Source organism: Myxocyprinus asiaticus, chromosome 39 (genome assembly GCF_019703515.2).
Source record: "Myxocyprinus asiaticus isolate MX2 ecotype Aquarium Trade chromosome 39, UBuf_Myxa_2, whole genome shotgun sequence".
Classification (NCBI taxonomy): Eukaryota; Metazoa; Chordata; class Actinopteri; order Cypriniformes; family Catostomidae; genus Myxocyprinus; species Myxocyprinus asiaticus.
In genome coordinates this window covers 17,492,441-17,513,112 of record NC_059382.1, presented here as the reverse complement: position 1 = coordinate 17,513,112, position 20,672 = coordinate 17,492,441, and the positions used below count along the sequence as shown (strand labels likewise).

The window sequence follows — 20,672 nt, the reverse complement described above, 5'->3', positions numbered from 1 at the left end:
GACCAGAGGCAGTCAGCCACAGGGCTGAGCTAAAGCTGGGATGCATTATCACATTCCTCCGTGCAGAGAGCCAGAGCTAAAGGTCCACTAAACAGTCCACTATAAAGAATCTGGGCTGCAGGGGAGTTGTGGAAAAACACAACATCTTCAGTGTTTATGTAGCAGTTTTGGTGTGGAATGTGGGCCATGTGACTTTGGAGTTATCACAACACATGAACTCCACCTTTAGATCCTTTGAATTTAGAAAGGCATAGGTGGACCTATTTTGCAATGACAACCCAGTTTAATATGTTCAATACCATTTTAATTGGCTTAAAAATATGGATTGCCTCAGAGATTGTGTGAGAGTGTTTCAGACCAGTTGACAAAACTGCCCTATAAGGCTAGTGCTGCATTATCAAAACATTTTTAAAGTTGTTGATCATGAATATGTGATTTTAGGTCTTGAAAATGTAAAAATTTGGTTTTGTATGATGTATTGAACACTGTTGTTGCAAATTCTGCTTTTTTTTAATAAATCAAGTTAACGTTATACAGCTGGCTGACGTAGATGACAAGACTTGGAAGCATAGTTAGAATGGGTTCCAAATTATAAACAAATCAGTAATGTTTTGTACCTTTTTCCAGCAGAAATGTGTTAATGAACTTATATCTGTCAGGACGCTACATTAAACAGTAGTTTTGTTTTTTCACACATATAAAAATATGTTGCTAAAAAGTGCTATTTATCATATTTGTGGTGAGGCCAGTGAACTTTTGACAGTAACACGCAAGAAATATTCTTTACGCAAGTACGCAAATGCAAGCGCTTGGTCAATGCATTGCCATTGTGTGGTCCGGTTGAATATACATAACATGCATTCTTATGTTACTGTGGTGGTAACAAACATCAGTACTCAATACCCCACCCACCCCCCAACACTACACATTTTGGATATCTCCCTAATCAAACAAATCTGATTCAAAAGACCTGAACTGGGTGTGTCAGAAAAGAGAGATATACAAAATATGCAGTGTAGCGGGGCCTCCAGGAACAGGGTTGGGAACCACTGGCATAGAATATGTTTCAACCTTATTTGTTGAGCCCTCAATGATGATGTAATATCAAAATAACCCATTTTTTCTTAACCATGTTAACAAGGGGATGATGGGTGGTTGAAGTCCCTGTGGCTAGGAGTAATCTGAGATTTATCCTGGTTCAGGACAGGTATTAATGGGCAGTTTATTAGAAGAATAGCACTTTGCTGGCCCTGCCTTCCATGCGTAAAGTTACAGTGCACTAGTGGCTCAGACGAGTGTTTGAGATGGTTATATACTGTCACTCTTCCTGTCAAGTGAATCTAAAGATGTAAACAAGAGCATGCATACTTGTCATGGTTCATGGGAAATGCTATAAATAAAGAAAAATACACAGATCATTGAAGCTGATATTGTAGTGTGTGTGTGGATGCAAGCGAAGAATAGCACAATGAGAGATCAGGTAAGGCCTCAGAGGGGTTGTGCCAACATCTCAGACTGCAGATCCAACCAGAAGAACTCACTGACCTCCTCCTGAATCAAACACAACCGCTCCCATTAAAAAATGGGTCAATTAGCCACACAAAAAAGAGAAAGAGTGTGAGCGAGTATGAGGGAGCATGTGTGCGGGAATGCCAGACAGTTTCAGAAAATGAAGAAAAAACCTTGCCACCTTGTATTCTGATTTTAAAAAGCTGCTCTGATTACAGACAACTCCAAGCTGAGTTTGCAAGAAACTCTCAACAATTTCCTCAATATGTGAGTGCCTGGCTTGTGTAGGCTTTGGGCCCTGAAGCTTGGGAGTGCAATGGCATTTGCACCAAATAGAAAACAGTCATATTTCTTCACTGTTTGTATCACTCTGCTTGTCTATGTTCATAGTTGCTCAGTGACAAACCAAGATTTCTTGACTTTGTTTGGGACTGTTTTCCTTAGCTTTGCAAATTTGACAAATAACTGGCCATATTGTGTCTAAAATTGTGTTTACTCAATATTAACTTCTTTATGGAACTATTGTATAAAAATTTTGGAGGTGGGGGAACATTACGATGTGGGGTAACACTATAATGTGGGGTATCCCAATGATGTGGGATAACCTTATGATGGATGTGAACTATATGATGCAGAGAACTCTATGATAGGGTGAATAATTTAATTAATTAATTTTCTTTATTTATCACACATTATACATTTGCACATATACAGTGAAATTCTTCTTTTCACATATCCCAGCTAGGCTGGGGTCAGAGTGCAGGGTCAGCCATGATACAGCACCCCTGGAGCAGATAGGGTCAAGGGCCTTGCTCAAGGGCCCAACAGTGGCATCTTGGCAGTGCTGGGGCTTGAACCCCTGACCGTCTGATCAGGAACCCAGAGCCTTAACCGCTGAGCTACCACTGCCCTAATATGGAACCCTATGATGGTGAGAACCTTATAATGGGGGAACAATATGATAGGGTGACCCATGTAGAACCTTTTGATGGAGGGAACACTATAATGGGAGAACCCTATGATGGGGAAACATTATGATAGGTTGAACCATATAGAACCTTATTATGGAGGAAACCTTATAATGGGGGAACACTATGATAGGGTGAACCATATGGAACCTTATGATGGAAGGAACCATTTGATGGGGAAACTTTATGATAGTGAATCACATGAAACCCCATGATGAGGGGAACCCTATGATGTGAGGAACCCTATGATGCGAGGAACCCTATTATAGCATGAATCATATGGAACCCTATGATGGAGGGAATCATATGATATAGGGAACCAAATGATGCAGGGATCTCTATGATAGGGTGAATCATATGGAACCCTATGATGCTAGGAACACTATGATAGGGAAAACCATATGGAACCCTGTGATAGTGAGAACCTTTTGATGGAGTGTACCCTATGATGGGGAACCATATGAAAGGGTAAATCACATGGAACCAATTAAGGAGGGAACACTATGATGGGGTGAATCATTTCAACTGAGGGGGATCCTAATGATTAGGGGGAACACTATCATAGGGTGAACCACATGGAACCCTATGATGTGGGGAACGCTATGATAAGGAGAACCATTTGGAAACCTATGATGAGAGAACCCAATGAAAGAGTGAACCCTACGATGATGGGGAACACTGTGATGGAGGTAAACCGTATGATGCATGGAAACCTACAATGGGGAAACCCTATGATACAGGGAGAACCTTAAGATGAGGAGGAACCCAATGATGGGGTGAACACTGTGATAGGGGAAACCTATGTTGAGGGGCTATAATATGTCAATGTAAATGTCCTAAAACAGCAGTTATAGCAATATCTTTCCTTCTGTTCCTTTCTTTTTAAAGTCATAAGCTTGCCTTGAACTGTTCTGATCAAATAAATTGCATTACCTTAAGTCAAATCGGCTTATCGCCAGTCTTACCAATTCTTTCTAATTTTAAGATTTAAGCAGGAGTTAAATCGGAACTTTTGAGGTGGGGTAACCCTATGGTGGTGGTGGTAGTGGTGGTGGGGGGTATAACATATGTCATAGGAATATCTTACCTTCCTTTTTTAAGAAAATCAAAGTAATCCTTGAACTATTCTCTTGGCCATTTTTGAAGGTGCACGAAACTGATGAAAACATATATACAAATCTGATTAGTTAATCACTGTTATTTAATGTCTGTTGTTTATCATACATAGTAAATATTTTTTTTTTAGATGTTCAGTTCTAAGTAATCAGAGCTGGCGCATACCGAAAGGCCACTCCAGGCAAAAGGAGTGTGCTACCCCATTGTAGTTATATGTTTAAAAAGATATCGTCCCTTTAAGTAACTTCTATGTAGTTAGGGTTAAAATCACAGCTACCTTTTCAAAAGGATAGGTTGAGTTTAAAAGGAGCTTCCCAACAGTGGTACTTTTTTCGTTAGTGTATACACACATAATCACTAGTGGTACAGACATATGTTTAAAAATGAGTATTTACATTGTCAGGTTATCAGATAGAACATTCCACCAATTTTGTTATTTTTACCTAACAGACAGTTCATTCTTTTTTTTTATATAATCGCTAGAGACACCGTGGCAGACAGGGCTGTACCAGGGTAAATTAGAAAGTGAGGTCAGAGTTTTTAAAAAGGTTGCTTTAATCACAAATATTCAAGAAAATGTACTGTGCTTTCAAACAAATAAGAAATTATGGTTGCACTTTATTTTACATTACGTGTACTTTCAGTAAACAGTGTATTTACTCAAAAAAAAGTACTGAGTAATATTAGGTAACTTCATGTAATTAATATGGGTTAAGGTTAGGTTTAGTACCTTGTAATTACTATAGTTGTTGTAATTATATAGCACGTAAATTTAGAACAGTACTGTAAAATAAAGTGCTACCGAAATTACTTAAAATAAAATAAAAAAAAAAACATTGAAAAGCATTGATATAAATAAAGCCAAGCATGGCACACTAGAAACAAATTGAGCAGCTCGCGCGTGGAGGAGGGAATGAGATGGAGTGTGGAAGGAGACGTGCACTGAGGCATCATGTCCCTTTAATGAGATTGTCTAGCTCGTGCAGCTCCCCGGTCAGACATTCCATAGAATTACATAGCCAGCCTTTAAGCAGAGAAGGGAATCGTCTGGTGGACAGGACCTGTTGTGACGTTACTGCTGGGATTAAGCATGAAGGTACAAATATGGCAGGTTAATGATTTACAGAGATAGTTCACCCAAAAATGAAAATTCTATATTAATTTACAACCCCTTATGTCATCCCAAATCTGTATGATTTTATTTTCTTGCGTGGAAAACAAAAGGAATTATCGATCAGAATGTCCAAGCTGCTCTGTTCCTAGTCAACCTTCACTTTCATTGTATGGAAAACAATTACAGTAAAAGTATATCTGCAATATTTACTTTAATAGTACACAGAAGCAAGAAAACCATATGGGTCTGGAACGACATAAGTTAATGAAGAGAGATTAAACAATTTCAGCCACCTCATATTTTCCCCCTTCCTTGGTCTTCACATTTTCCATCACTCCCTATGCTACATATTTCACATTTTCCTACTATGCCCCCCTCCCCCCTATCTTTTTCTGGATCTGCTGGTTGCACACAGCTATATGTATCACACTGCTTCATTTAACCAAGAGGCTAGGTACTTACTCATATATTGGTGGGAGAACATACTGTATGCTGTGAGTCATCAGACACCCTGCATATGGGATTTTCCTGCAGCATCTAATGAATTCACCAGACGGTGAGGAGCAGCTATAATCACACAGCCTGAACATGGACCTGGTGTGAGGGATGCTTGTTTTTAAGTGGGGAATTGAAGCCCCTAAATTCTCATTTTCTGGAAGAGTGTGTAAGAGGCAACAGAATATCCAGAGTTTGAATAATCACATATGCAAATGTTAAGGTGCTCTTAAAAAATTGTTTCCTCATTTAAAAAGTTTTACCCTTGTGTGTCAATTACATTCAGCAAAAAGCAGGTGGAGCACAGATAAATAAGGAGCACTGAACTCTTACATACTGCAAATTACAGTGTCTGTTTTGTGAGAGAGAGCTAAGGAAGCAGCATGTAGCATCACATTACGTTTACTTGAGTACAAGTGGCAACTCTATCCTAATTTATTTTTGCTAACATTACAGTAATCATCATATTCTGCTGCATTACGTACAATGCCTCTTACCAATCAGACAGGTTACATGACACCCACTGTGCTAGAGGTACACTGTGGTACATTGACTTGGTAAACTAGCATGCCACAAGACCAAGGGCAAAGGTCAGGCAGATTTGCGGGATGCTGGAACGGTGTTGCGACATGGATGTTTCGTCAGGTGAATGATCTCTTGCTTGTCTGGAACTCATGGTAATCTGTATAAGCAGCTTTTACCCCGTTGAAGGGGGAATTTAGAGGAGTTGTAAAACCCCTTTGCACCAGGTCTGGAGCTGTTCTCTCACTCTGTCCAAGCTGTCCATGTGGAGATAAATTTTCCATCAGTCCTACCAAACAGACTTCTGGTTTGTGAACAGATTTGGTGTGAATTAAAGCGGAACATGGGGTGTTGTGAAACATGTTGTACCAATGTACCATCTTAAATTCCTATGTTTATGCCTATATTCCGATCTAAATTGGATTATGAAGTTGTTCAACAACTAGTTGTTCCAGAGGCATTACCCTCTGTGTTTTAAAAAGAAAAAAAACCTAACAAGTGAATAGTTGACAATGACAACTGCAGGCATATGACTCTGCCTAATGATCCAAATTCAGAAACATCACTGCTTGTGTGCTTTTAGCTTCTTGACACTGTTCGGTTTGAACATTATCTAAAGTGTTAAGGAGGTACTTTTAAGAACTGTTGATCACAAACTGGTGATATAATGTACCCGCTCACCCTGCTGCAAAGTTACTGTGAGGTATCTGACCTTTGCCATTTGGGTTTATTTTGCACATGTGGGGCCCCTGCTACAACTTACAAGGTCAAGTTTTCCTCAACAAAAAAAGACTGTAAGCTGTCTCACATTAAAGGAATGTTCCAGGTTAAATAAATTAAGCTCTACTGTCAACATCTGTGACATGCTAACAATTAGCACAAAAGATAATTTCAATTTGTCCCCCAGATTGTAAAAACACAAAAAGTTGACAGAATTTCACTTACTATGGAAGCCTGTGGGGCATTTGTTATTGTATGTTTGTATTTTCTAGCATGTAGCTAGAACTTTCTTTGCATAAAAGGGAATTTTAGACTCATAGTCAACCCAGGGACCCACAGTATGAAAAAGTTAGATTTTTTTAAAACAACATTCATTAAAAAATGTTAATATTACTATTAATTAATTAATAGTTAGAAATGTCATGAAAACCTAAGAATATTCCATAACACCCCTTGAGCTCCTTCAACTTTCATGGGTTAACTTACCACTGGTTTAACACCCTAGCTTTTATGGAAACTTGTACACCTGTTTCTTTAAAAAAAGAAAAATGCTTTGAGAGGCACAATTTAACTGAAACTAGTTAAATGTATATAAATACATTTAGTAGGAGATCTAATGTGATCTAACTTGGCAGATTTTGCTTGGTGTTTCGTTTCACAAGTATTAAGGTATACTCTGTATTAAGTGGTAAGAAAGAGGCTCAAAAAGTGACGTTTATCAGTATGGGGTCATCAAACTACAATAGCTGTAAAACAGCTCCAACTTAAGATTATCTCTAACCTACTATACTAAATTGCATCTCTGCCTTGTAAAGTTTCAGGAAATATGACCCCCCCCAACAGATTGACTCTTGTATCTCAGACAGGAATGTTTACAAATCATGTTTACATTCATAAATAATTAATTGAAGTATTAAGATAAAAGTATCAATCATAAATTACCTTATATTTTAAATAAATAAAAATACAAAAAGTTATTTTGCCTAAAGCCATTTTATTTCTTTATTTGACCAATCACTTTACCATTACATTATTGAATCACATTTTGACAAGAACAAAAATGGAGAGTCTGTTCATTTAGACCTAAAACAGTCACAACCTGATGAACTAGTAATGTAATCTAAATTTCAAGTTTAATCACACATTGATTCTGACTCTAGCCTTTTTATGAGTGGACAGAAGCAGGTGGACGATGGTTAGATTGTGGAGTTCTAACAGTAACATTCAAGCTAATTGTGATCTAAATGCACCTGCAACACAGATGCAGAGCTTCTTATGTGTGTGCCATTTCTTTAATAGGAGCTAAGACTACGACCCTCAACAATCTTTTAATGCACTTGCGGGGAGATTGACATTAGACTAGAGCGGATCAGGTAGGCAATCTTCGCTCATGACCTGAAGAAGCCCTTGTGTGAAGGTCAGAGCCATAGGTAAGGTACAGTCACATGTGCGCAGCAATGAGGCATGTCCAGATGAGAGCTTCATCAGAAAGTGTTTTTTTTTTTAATTTCTTTTTTTTTTTTTTTTTTATAAAAAGGTCAGTAATGGATGGATCCCTGGATGGGAAACCCCTCAATGCTGCTTTGTTGTGATTAATAACTTGTGTACGATAACTTAAGTAGGTTAAGATAATTATATAGATTATGATCAGTTAGTAGTATGCTATGCTTGTTTGCTAATTAGTTGGCTTGCTAGCCACAGAGTAAAACAGAGAGAGATGTGTTTATTTTGATCATTTGTAGCTACGGTTATATAATGTGATATATAAAAGACATTTAAAGTATTTTGATGGTCAAGACAACATATTACAAAGCTATTTTGTATGTTTTCTCAGGCATTGATGAGAAAGTACCAAAAAGAAATTCTGTCAGCCAAAAGAATTGCTTTAGGGTTCAATGGGGTCGGAATTCGACGGGGTAAGATTTGGCACGACACCGACACAGGGCATCTGGTTCTGCTAAATGGAGAGAATATTCTTTTCATCTGGCTGGGAGGATTTAAAAGGACACATTTTCATATCCTGTTTTCAGCACTGAAGTCGGCCTTGAGATAAAGTTTACGGCTTGCCTAGAGTCAGGTGACATGGTAAGGGTGTGTAAATATGCAGGTCTGTGTGTGTGCATACAGATTATGACCGAGGTCGATTTGTACTCCATGTGCAGAAGTAGAACAAACAGACCAAAAATCATATTTATGCCATAGAATGGCCTCAGAAGGGAAAGAGGAAGTTACATATGCACTGCAGGCTTTCACCAGTCATTCCATGGAGGAACTGTGACTTTCAACACACAAACACGTCATAGCCTGGGCACATCTCCAGAATGCTACAACTCCTCCTCCTGTAGTTGTTAAGATTAACATAATATTTCCTGCCACTGCACATCAGACAAGACAAGAGCATCTGCCCTCCAGCTTTCTCTCCATTTGCCAAAGCAGAGCAAGATGGCCACCTCTGTCAGCTCTGATGAGTGCGCAGAATGCCACTCCCTGCCTGCGCCACACCCAAATAAGGGCAATGGGGCCTCGCCGGGCCAGGAATGTGGCTGAGTCAGCATGAACTCAGTAGTTTTGTTTATGCCTGAGAATAACTAATAGCGAAGCTCGGGCAGCTCACGTGAGTGGATGGGGAAAGGCTGATGGAGGGTAAGAAAAAAAAAATTGGGATCTGTCTGATCTTGGATTGGTTCAGACAGTCTTATTGACTGCCTGGAAGAACTTAATTCCTGAGCCCACAATGCCTTTACCTCTGCACTGTCATCTCTGAGCTGATGTGCCAGGAAAGAGCCAACCACAACAGTTCTTCAGCTGGCAGCTTTAGCTGGTACACAAGGACATAAAGCTTGCCAGTGAAGAACTGCTGCAGGTCAGCCAGTAGGTCTCCCAGAGAATGTTCTCGATGATACTCAGAAAATGTGGGAGTGGGGCATGGCTGGACCTGCAGGGGAAAAGACAGAAACAGATGTGTGAGGTTCACTAAGACAAACAATAACAGTCTTAATTTGTGAAAGTGCTAAAACATCATAAAAACAAAATCAGTTCTGATATTAAATGAGCACACAAGATAACGAATGTCATAGTAAAACATTTCAGTTATTTCCCATTAGCTTTTCAAATTCTCTTTAAACATCAGCCTTCAACCAGGACATTTGAAAGCAGACAGAGTGGAAAAATGAAATGTTGTGACTGATAAAATAAACGATACTGTCACAGCCATGCAGATGAGTGAGACAGAACGAGAGAAAGACACAGAGAGAGAAAGACGAGAGAGAGAGAGAGAGAGAGAGAGAGAGAGAGAGAGCGAGCGAGCAGGTTAGTCATGTGCTCTCTGCCCCTGAGGTATTGCAGGCCTGCGACTGCTTCAGCATTCATTCACTCAGCTCTAATTGCGTACAGATAGATCCGCTGCCTGTGCACAGGGCCGAGGCTTTTGATCATGCTAGAACCATTCTGCAGGAAGACTATACACCACTGACACAGCATTAAAAGTCTCTCCTTATCTAACTGACTTAAAGGTTTAGTTTAGTTTTCAAACACATCTTCATTTAACAAAATAATCTGTCACAATGAGAAACTCTTGTCCTTTCTGAAAAAAATCAAACCATTCATTCTACTCTTAGGGAAGCACGTGAAGTATGACTTCATTTCCTGAGGGTGTTTTTTTTTTTTCCTCTCTCTTTCAGGCAGGCAGTCTCTGGGCCTCACTCTCCCATTGATCCATTCAGTGTTAAAGGTGGCTGTAAAGCTCTGTGCTTTTTCTGTAGTTCAAGGATGAGTACAGCCTCTGTGAACCCAATGACCCTGCTGAACCACAGAAAAAGGGCCAGTACGCAAAGCAAATTCAACTTGCTCTGCACTGGGCACTCCCTGCATATGGACACACTTGTTCAACTTAGCTCCCTTTCCCTCTCTTACACGCATTTTCACCCATGACTTGGAAACTGTGGTTTTTGCCAAATAGCATGACCATGCTTATTTAGCCACCCACTGGAAAAACAAAAGCAGTGGACTGATAGAAGAAATGGATGCTCAATGCAACTATTTTGTTTTCAGTGATGGAAATCACGTTCGGGTGCTGCTTCGCCCTTCTGCTGGGTCTTAAGCGTGCTGTTATCAGACACCTGGGTGGTTGAATCGTCCTTTGTCTGAAGGTGGAGATAAGATCCTTCTGTGTCTGGGACACTGCAGGCAGGGAGGGCTGATGGCTTCGGTTACAAGACTTAAACACAATTACATATCCTTGTCCAGCATCACTATAATATGCTCTCTCAAGTTGTGACACCCATTGATTTAACCCTACTGAATGGGCGACACAGACCAAACAGTGCTGGGTAACATGCATTTATGGAAAAGCCAGACACTTTTCTCCATCCCACCATTTGTCCATTGGGCAGGGGGGAAAAAATGTGGATGCTCAGTGGTCCACTAAATGGCTTTTGAGGTCCCCACCCAGTCAAGACACTCAAGAACCACAAGCTTCAGTAACAAGTGGTCAGCACTGGACACAATGGAGCATTTTTAAAACTCTTAGTGTCTCTTTGATATATACAAACACACAATGCCTGTGCAGAACACTGTGTTCCCAAAAAGTGATTTATTGTAAACCTGTGGAAGCTTTCCAAACAATTACAGTCAGGCTGCTCCACAAGCCAAGTGAAAATAGTGAAGTATGTGCCCTTCTCTCTCTCTGCAGTGGCTGCTCTCACATTTTCCTTTCTACAACTCTAAGCGCTACCTCTGCATCAACCTACCTTCCACAAGCTAGGAAACCATTTCAAATGAACCAATTTTTCAATAGCCCAGAGAATGCTCAATTTGGGAGATAGGTGGAGGTGAAAACACCAATACACTTCATCTTCAGTGTTCTGTGTTTTTTTGTTGTTTTTTTTTAATCGTACTCAAACTGTTGCATTGGTGACATCAGCTGTTTAGCAACAGCATCCAAGAGTGACAGCTTGCTCACATCACCAGGAGACAACAAACAGCTTAGATGGCTGGTGAGAGACAAAACTGCATTTCAATCCAATTGGCAAAGACACAAGATTTAGGGTTGAGTGGCGAGGGCAAGGCTTGCCCAACATCTGGAAAACAGTGGGAAGAGGTCAGAAGACAAATCTTCAAAGCGAGTGCTGTTACACCCTCCGTCTAAACAGAAATGTGGCAGATTCATGTTTACCTGTTTGACTCAGTCAGACGTAACATCCTTCAGCTGCCACATAAATGCAACAATTGTCCCACATAAATTGTTACTGAAGTGAGCTGCGGATCAATGCATTAGTCATTCCCTTTGCTTCCAAATAAATAATTAAGAAGTGATTGAACAGACTGGGCAGAGGAGGGATTTTTAATTAAAGTAAAATCCTGCATTTGTCTGAACAGAAGCACTGCAAGGTCATTCCTGAGCAGAGATAATGATTAAGGGAAACCGGCTTTAAAGGTGCAAATGCCACAAGCTCACTGCTCATCAGTGGCCAGTGATGGAGATGTTACATGCCCGTTAGCTTGTCCTGTCAAGTGGGGGCTCTCAAAAGGAGAACAGTAGGGAAAATGAGAGGAGAGAAGAGGATAGAACCACACCCAGTGGTTGAAATGCAAGACAGTCTCTTGTAGTTCAGCTTTGGTGAAAAAAAAAAAATGTGAGGTTGGAACCATAAACTGGCAGAATGCAGCAAGAATCTCTTGGAAGGAAACCGCTTAAGCCCCGAGGAATAAGAGAATCCATTTTAGTTATGAAATGCCACATGACACAGCATGCAAGAGGATCATCAGCAAGTTGGAAAAAAACAGCTAGTTCTTTACAACCAGAAGTCAGCAGCTGCAAAACTTTCAAGCACAGTTATTTGAAACAAATGCCTCTGCAAACATGCACCATATTTTAAAGACAACTTGCCACCGGAAGCCAGTTCTTGAGGTGAGAGAGAGAACACCAGAGATTCCATCCGGTCCTAATATCCAAGCGTCCAAAGCTCTTTATTTTGTTACTGCAGAGGCACAGATGCATTGGGCCGATGCTTGAGCTGGGCTTTGACCTATCCACACCGTTACCAATTCACCTCCATGTCACTCAGGTCTTGTGCATTATTCACTGGTCCTTACATATGCACTGACCTGTGCGTCCACTTGCATCTCAGCTCCCTCCTTAATCACAACTAGTTGTGTCTGCATCGGGCTCTTTGAGAAGGCCAGGCAATCAAAGCAGGCCGTTTCAAAACAATGCTTCAAATGCTGAGGCGGCTCTGGTAATTCTGCCATGAATCAAGGCATGAATCAACCGGCGAGCAGGCAACAGTGAGAAATGGAGAAGTGCAGACGTTGAGAAGATGCCATTCACTAATGCACAGATAAAAAGACTAAAAACTGCCAGATGCCAGGAAGGGGAAGAGATGGGAATGAGCCGTTCTACAGAAAAGTGCACCTGTACCCAAAAGGCTTTGCAATGATGTCAGTTTGTTTGTAAAGAGGAGATAAATAGGAAGATTTACAAGGGACTCGTCCGGTACAGACGTCACAATACATCCTGCTTCTCCTCTCGTGAAGACATAACCCGTCTCGTTGCAGGCGTGATTGTATTGCCAAACCCAGAAAAGATGAATTGAGGATGGTATTGCGTGTTTACTGGGCAAGACAAACCAATTTCTGTTTATCTGAGATATATATAATCTAAAAGATCACAGACACCCTAAACATGGCCAAGTCATTGCCACAGAGTCTAAAGCGCTCAAGAAAGGTAATCTTTGCTGTAATCTAAAATGTCTATCCAAAGCCTGAGCTGTAGTAGCATATGCAGGAGGACCATGATAATTTATCATGAGGAAACTTGAAGGAAAAAGGGGTGTGGCACATTTATATACACATTTACATCCCAACGGCCCCACCCTGTCACTGCTTCCCCAGAACTAGGAGTCTGTGTGAATCAAGATAATGGTTGTGCAAGGTTTCAGAAACTATCCGCTCTTGTTTGACATGAGAACCGCGTCCTATTCGTGTCTCTAACATTCAAGAAACTCTTCATTTCTAAACCATTACACAACTTCCTTCAGACACTTACCAAACAGACAAACATGCTGGCGAAACAGTTTGATATAAAAGAGGAAATTCCAGCAGGGTTATACAATGGAAATGACTGTGGGGCAACACGGAAGCAGCGAAGTCATTTCAGGAATTCATGTAATCTCCTGCTCATATATTAGCTAAGGGGTGGGGGCCCTATAAATCTCTAACGAGAGCTCCAGAGACCCACATGAAGCAAGAGGAAACTGGGAGCCACTCTGTGCCTTTGAGAGTGCAATGACCATCCCACACACATTCATACCGCTGTTTGAGGCTCACAACCTGCCACAATGTAATACTTACAATACACACAAAATCACAAACATACAGACACATTCACATCTGAACTGCAATGGCTGCCGCATGCTACATGGTATGAAAAAATGACTGCATTGAGAGAATTAGGCAAATTAAAATTATGCTTTCTGTAGCTTGCGCTTCTTGTAGATTGCGACAATGCAGATTGTAGCACCAAAGAATGAAGAACATCTGGTGAAGATTAAAAACTGAGCTTTAGCTTCTTTTTTATTGTTATTTTATAAAGCACACCTTGTGTGGCAAAGTCAGCAACCCATTTCAATCCAGTTCTCTGTAAGAGAGAGGGAACCAAACAAATTCCTATCAGGTGTGAATGAAAAAAATTGGTTATGGAGCATTACATGCAAGCAGCATGGCTGTATGTCTGCATTAGCAGATCCAGACCCCCGCTCCCCCTTTCTTTAGCTCTGATGCAGTTACACTGATGGCTCAGGACTACATTCTACAGAGAACATTCTGTATTACCAGCAAAGATGAACTTGCCATCTAATGAAAGAGGACGCCAACATGATGGCAACTGGTAAACCATGAATAAGCACTCTCAAATTAAGCTCCGTTCATAATGTTGTCTGTTGTAATGACAAAGCATTGTCTGTTTCCTCCACCCTGCCCCCTACACTCTAAATCACAGCTCACAATGTTAGCTGCGATCTCCCAGCACAGTAAAGGAAGCATTGACTTCACTCAGTCATGCTTTCAATAGTGTGCCAGACAAATAGTGTTCAGTAAACCAGACTGAATGGGAATGTCTCCATTCAACATGAGAAAATAATTAAATGAAAATTATACAAATATGTGTGCATCTAGACCAGTATACTGTTATTAGTTAACGCTGCGAATGGCAAAGCCAAGATTAGTTACTTAATGACCAAGCGCAACTGAATTGGCAAGAGGATGCAATATCACAATCAAAAATTATGCAAAGCTTGGCACAAACTCAGAAACTTTAACTGTTTATCATCGCATATCCACAACTCATCACCACCACTTACCTAAAGACTAAACATTTCCTTAGGAAATGGAATTATACATAACAGGTTAATTCCTGCAGTTTGCCTTCCCTCCCTCTCTCTAATTCTCGCAGCCCTTTCCATTGCGCTTTCTGCAGTTTTTCCGATGGTCAAGTCTCTGTGCCACGCATTCCTGAGATGCCTGGTACATATGGTATAAATTCCATTCTGTCTGCAGAGGCCCTCCATGCTGTCTGAGGTACTCTGTGCTGGACTGACTCCACCCTCCCACAGAGCTGGGCCAGCTTACACTGTCTTGCCGAAGTGAAATAGCTTGCCTTATAGGTTCACCCAAAAATTAAAATTCTCATCATTTACTCACCCTCAAGCCATCCCAGATGTGTTTGACTTTCTTCTGCTGAACACAATCAAAGATTTTTAGAAGTATTTCTCAGCTCTGTAGGTCCATACAATGTAAGTGAATGGGTGCCAAAATTTTGAAGCTCCAAAATCCACGTAAGGGCAAAATAAAAGTACTCCAGACGACTCTGGTGGATAAATCTATATCTTCTGAAGTGATTTGATAGGTGTGGGTGAGTTTTTACTATAAAATTTCCTCCCTGCTCAGTCAATATCCACTTTACTTTCACTTTCCCATTTTCTTCTTGTGTTTTTGGTGATTCACATCCTGCATATCGCCCCCTAATGGGCAGGGAGGAGAATTTATATCAAAAAATGACTTAAATAGTGATCTGTTTCACCCACACCTATCATATTGTGTCTGAACACATGGATTTAACCACTGCAGTCATATGGATTACTTTTATGATGCCTCTATGTGGATTTTGTTGTTTCAACATTTTGACACCCATTCACTTGCATTGAGGAACTACAGAGCTGAAATATTCTTCTAAATATCTTAATTTGTGTTCTGCAGAAGAAAGTCATACACATCTGGGATGGCATGAGGGTGAGTAAATCATGAGAGAATTTTCATTTTTGGTCAAACTATCCCTTTAAGAGAGAGAGAGAAAAAAAGAGAACTAGTCAACAATTGGAGTCAACAGGTTGTTTTTTTTTTTTTTTTTTTAAACAAAACTCATTTCCACTGGAAAGAATGAATGAGTTGCTTCCTAATGTTTGGCATGTCTCTGCAACATATGCTTGTGCCTGTCTCTTTACATGTATACACTGTGTGCTAGGGGCAGAAATTCAATGAAGAACAATTACACAAAACCCTGAACTGGGTCACTTACATGGCGCTGTGGAACACAAAGCCTGCAGCCCATTTAATCAAAGGGAGATTATACAGGTCCCTCAGGGTAGACAGCAGAACTAAACTCACTGACTAGGAGTCTACATGTCTATGACAGTGCCAAATTATCTCTGCACCAAAGTCATTGCTAGGCAGTAGTCATCACCACCAACAATATGGAATTTCAAGCAGGAAGGTAACTGGACTACCTCATGCATAAATTTAGATGTTAGGCAGGATGTTCCATAAATGTTGACTGAGGCTAACATTCTGTCGAACATCTCATTTTGTATTCCACTGAAAAAAGAAATTCATATTTGTTTGGAACAATATGAGGGTAAGTCAATGACAGAATTTTCATTTCTGGGTGAACTATCCCTTTTAAATCTTGTTCTGTGCTAATACAGAGACAAAATGTGGACAGAAGCTATTCATACTGCCTGAGCATCCAGCATTTGGTCCTACAAGACTGCGGGGCTGCACAGATGGGAAGCTCCACTGATTTTGAGACAACAGCAGACCTTCTTCTGAGATCCTACCCTCCCACACTCATACAACTACAGCCACCTGCCAAACAGGCAAATATCTGTCAGCACGGAGCTTCATCTGCACAAAAACAACAAAAAAAACCCACTCACAGTCTGTGCGGCACAATACCGCACCAATTACAGAGGCAATGGAGGAATTTCTGCCAAGACTCCAGAAAAAAAAAAACACTTTAAAAAGTCTTAAAACTTCAGAAATGGGAGCATAAAAAAATAAAATAAAAAAAAAACGAAATGACAAAGACTTGCAGAACAGCAATGATGTGTAATGCTAAGGGTGTGGCTTTATAAAGTCTCCACGCCATTTCTCCTGATCAGGCCACGCATGCAGTTGTCTGAGCTCAATCCTCCATGCTTTGGTCAGTTCATCTTCACAGATCTTATGAAATCCTTCAAACTACTCATGCTAGTATAAGTACACTATATAGCCGAGGTAAAGAGAAAGTAAAATATTTGAAATTGGAAAAGTTCAATGTTTCAGAAAGGCCTCCCCGTGAAGACATCTCTGATAAATGTCAAAACCAAACAAAGGAAGCGTCTGAACGGCAGAGACCTTGAATAGCAACCAAACAACCTGCTTTGCTGATTTCTCCATTCAGAGCACAGACTGTCCAAGGAGTTTTAGACACCATTGCTAGATTTCTGTATCAGTCTTTTGAGCCACGCTCGGATGAAAAATAAACTCATCTAGCAGTGAACTCAACTGTAAGACCAGAAAATGGGATCACAGAGCAAACATTTCCTTCCAAAAAGAGCAATTGCACAGACACATACTGTATGAAACCACATACAAGGGACTCATTACAAAAAAAAGCACATCAGTACACTTGAAGAAAATTAGACCTGCTCATATAGATCCAACATGTCTAACCTTCCTATGGAAGGCAATTACCCTTAGCAAAGATACAGATGTTCTTTTTTCCTATAAGCTGCACTGTGCTAATTATTTAATTAGCTCTACCTGAATCTAAACTTGCTTATATTTTGGGTAAAATACAAATCAAAGGAGAACTGTATATAAATCCTAAATATATTATGTTCCAGTCCTAACGTAAAATCTAGCAAAGGAATTTGTACAGAAATATAGAAAAACAAATTAATGTTTAAGCTACAAAATAAAGTTTGTTTTATTTGTATCATTTTTTTCTTCAGATTTATAAATATTAAATAAGCCTAGAACCATTTATTAATTGATGTTACGTCTGTATAGATTTAAACTACATTTTGGGTTTATATTGGAAACCTGCAGGAATGTATCAGCAATGTCAGTCTTAGCTTGTCTCTTAATAGGTTTATCAAAAGGCTAAAAAATACATAGAATTCAAGAATAAGTGATTTTTCTGTCTCAAAAATCTAAAAATGCACTTTCATAAGCAAACTTAAAGGAATATCCCAGGTTCAATGGAAGTTAAGTTCAGTCGACCGCATTTGTGGCATAATGATGATTACCACTAAATTAATTTAGACAACTTCTTTTAAAAAAAAAAAAAAAAAACAGCAAAAATATAGGTTACAGTGAGGCACTTACGACAGAAGTGAATGGAGCCAATCTTTAAACATTTAAGTCAGGGGCGGAGCTAAGGGGTGGCTGTGTCATGGGCACAATTTAGTTTTTTAGAGGTGGCTTCACATCTCTGCCTTTAAACCTTCCAAAACCAGCCCCATTCACTAACATTGTAAGTGCCTTACTGTAACCTCGATTTTATACTTTTTTAAGAACAGGAAATTATTTTTTGTGCTAAAAATGATGCCACAAATGCTGTCGATTGAGCTTAACATGTATTGAACCCAGAATATTCCTTCAAGGCTGACTAAAAAAGGAAAAATTGGTTTTAACTTAACATAATCGCAGTCATTTGCATAATTGGTGGCTTGCCTCCATAAGGCTGGTACAGAGAAAAAATGGTAGGCTACGTCATAGCTTAAGCTGTAATATTTTTATTTGAAACAAGAGTTGGAGTGATTAAATCCATTAAAAGCAGTTGCATAATCATGAGTTTAGGGTGCTGGTCAAAGCTTGATTGCTTTTATAATTCCATCCACAAATTCAAAAGAAGAAAGCATACAGCAGTCTGGAGATATGATGGGTTATCATATGATTTGGAAAATTCCTTGATGGCTGCACATTGTGTGCTTAGTCATTTTATATCTATGGGCCTGAATGATTCCGTAAAAGATTAAACATTTCACAACATCTGGACAGTCTGAGAGATTTCATCAAATCATTAATGATAAAAAAAAATCAAACACAAAATTGTAGAAGTTAAAAAGTTGGGGGGTATGAAATAATATTTCATAACTTACCTTAAGAATTTGGACGTCATTCATATGTAAGAAGACATTCATTTAATGGCACAGTTGACACTGGTATGAAACTGAGGTCTTCAATCCAGATGTGAGGCTGTGTGTGAAAAAGGGAAAAGTGAGACAGGCCAAGTACGGTAGATGCAAAAAGAGAAACAAGTAATCTAGAGAGAAAAGAACAAAACGCATATATATCGCAATGTACAGGGTGGGGTCTCGTGGAATTTGCCATGCGCCTCACAGGAATCAATGACGATGTATACGAATCACCTAATAAGCTTTTTGTCATGAAAAATAAAAACACATTTAATCTAATGCTACTCAACTTAAAATATAATTTTGTATTCGCCATTTCTCGACAATCCGAATCTCCTGCTGTCTTTTTTTCCTCTTTAAAGAGACTTAAAAACTCTTTAACGCTTTAACATCCGCTCAGGGCCTTTTTTTTTTTTTTTTTTTTTTAAGTTAAAAAGCATTTATTAGAAATACAACAAAAAAAGTGAACCTAATAATTAAACATTAATACGTTCTTTGAAAACACGCCAGCTATAGGCGAACTGAGTTTAATATATTGCAGCTAAAAGCAGAGGAACACGCAGTTATATCAGTAGCCTGTAACATACAGTGTTAACTATCAGCTTCTTTATTCTGACATCTGCAAATCTACTGGAGTTGATAAGTAGCGCACAATCGATATCGGTGCAGTGCTATAGTGTCTCTAATATAATTCTGAACCCGGAACATTTGAATTTATCGACAAACACCTTATGAGTGAAAACTTTTGAATGAGGCAATGGCCAACACCTACCTACTTCAACTGGTAGAATTGTCGATTTGTGTCTTGAAGATCGATCATTATGTCATGTTGGCACGCGGTATGGCGTCCAGTTATTATCCACATAATATCCTTTATATTCAACGCGATACGCTTTTTTTCACCCGCAGACACAGCCTACAGACTGTCTACTAGCCAGCGGACTTGCGCACGCCCTGTACGGCTACACTCTGAACTGTGCGCGCGCGGTCTCTGACCAAATCGCGAGCTCTTCCAGTGGAATGTAACAAATTCCATCCTTTAATGACGTGGGTTCACCTACTTCCAAAAAGTTACAGCGATTGTTATAAGGCTCATCTAATGTCGCTTTGTAACATATTCCAGAATGATTGTGTAATCGAATGTTTCCTGGATTTAAATATCTCACCCAATCCTACCGGTGTCAGTCGCATCAAATGCTAACGATAACCAAAAAAAAAAAAAAAAAAAAAAAAAAAAAAGGCTAACATATATTTAATTCTGTTACACTTTAGGCAAATCGCCCTTTTGCTGAAAGCCACACCTTAACCCCAAATCACTCCTGACATCAATTAGCTAAATCTTGACTCTGCTAAAAATATAACTTATCCTAAGCTACTGAGACAACTCAAGAGAGCGCCTTTCGAACAATGTAATTACTCAACTTAAGCATAAAGCTATTATCATTTCGTCCTAAATTTCACAATCTATCGCTGCGTCCCGACTCTTTGCTTCAACTCCCCTCATGCCGGCTTCTCCTCTCGATCAGCTGGCAGCGCAATGACGCCAAAGCAACAGTTGACCAATCAAACACTAACGTCAAAGAACAGAAGAAAACGCCCACTTTTGATCGGCCTTGAATGACAGGTCTGCGCACCAATGGCATGCTTAGACTCAAAAGGCTGTAAAACACGCTGTCCAATAACAGTATCTCTCTCCGACAGGCGTTTCACGGTTCTTCCAAAGAGCACTGAGCACCTCTGGAAGCTGGACTGTGTAACTGTTTTCAGATTCCT

General features: G+C 39.8%; 1 long non-coding RNA gene across 1 annotated transcript; it reads right to left on the bottom strand.

Moving 5' to 3' along the window:
* Window positions 1–2,271: 2,271 nt before the first annotated feature.
* LOC127430295 (uncharacterized) lies at window positions 2,272–20,416 on the bottom strand. Its single transcript, XR_007895430.1, has 3 exons — window positions 19,672–20,416; window positions 18,864–18,960; window positions 2,272–9,379 (listed from the first exon to the last, which is right to left on the bottom strand). It is a non-coding gene; the product is annotated as an uncharacterized LOC127430295 (long non-coding RNA).
* Between the last annotated feature and the right edge of the window lie 256 nt (window positions 20,417–20,672).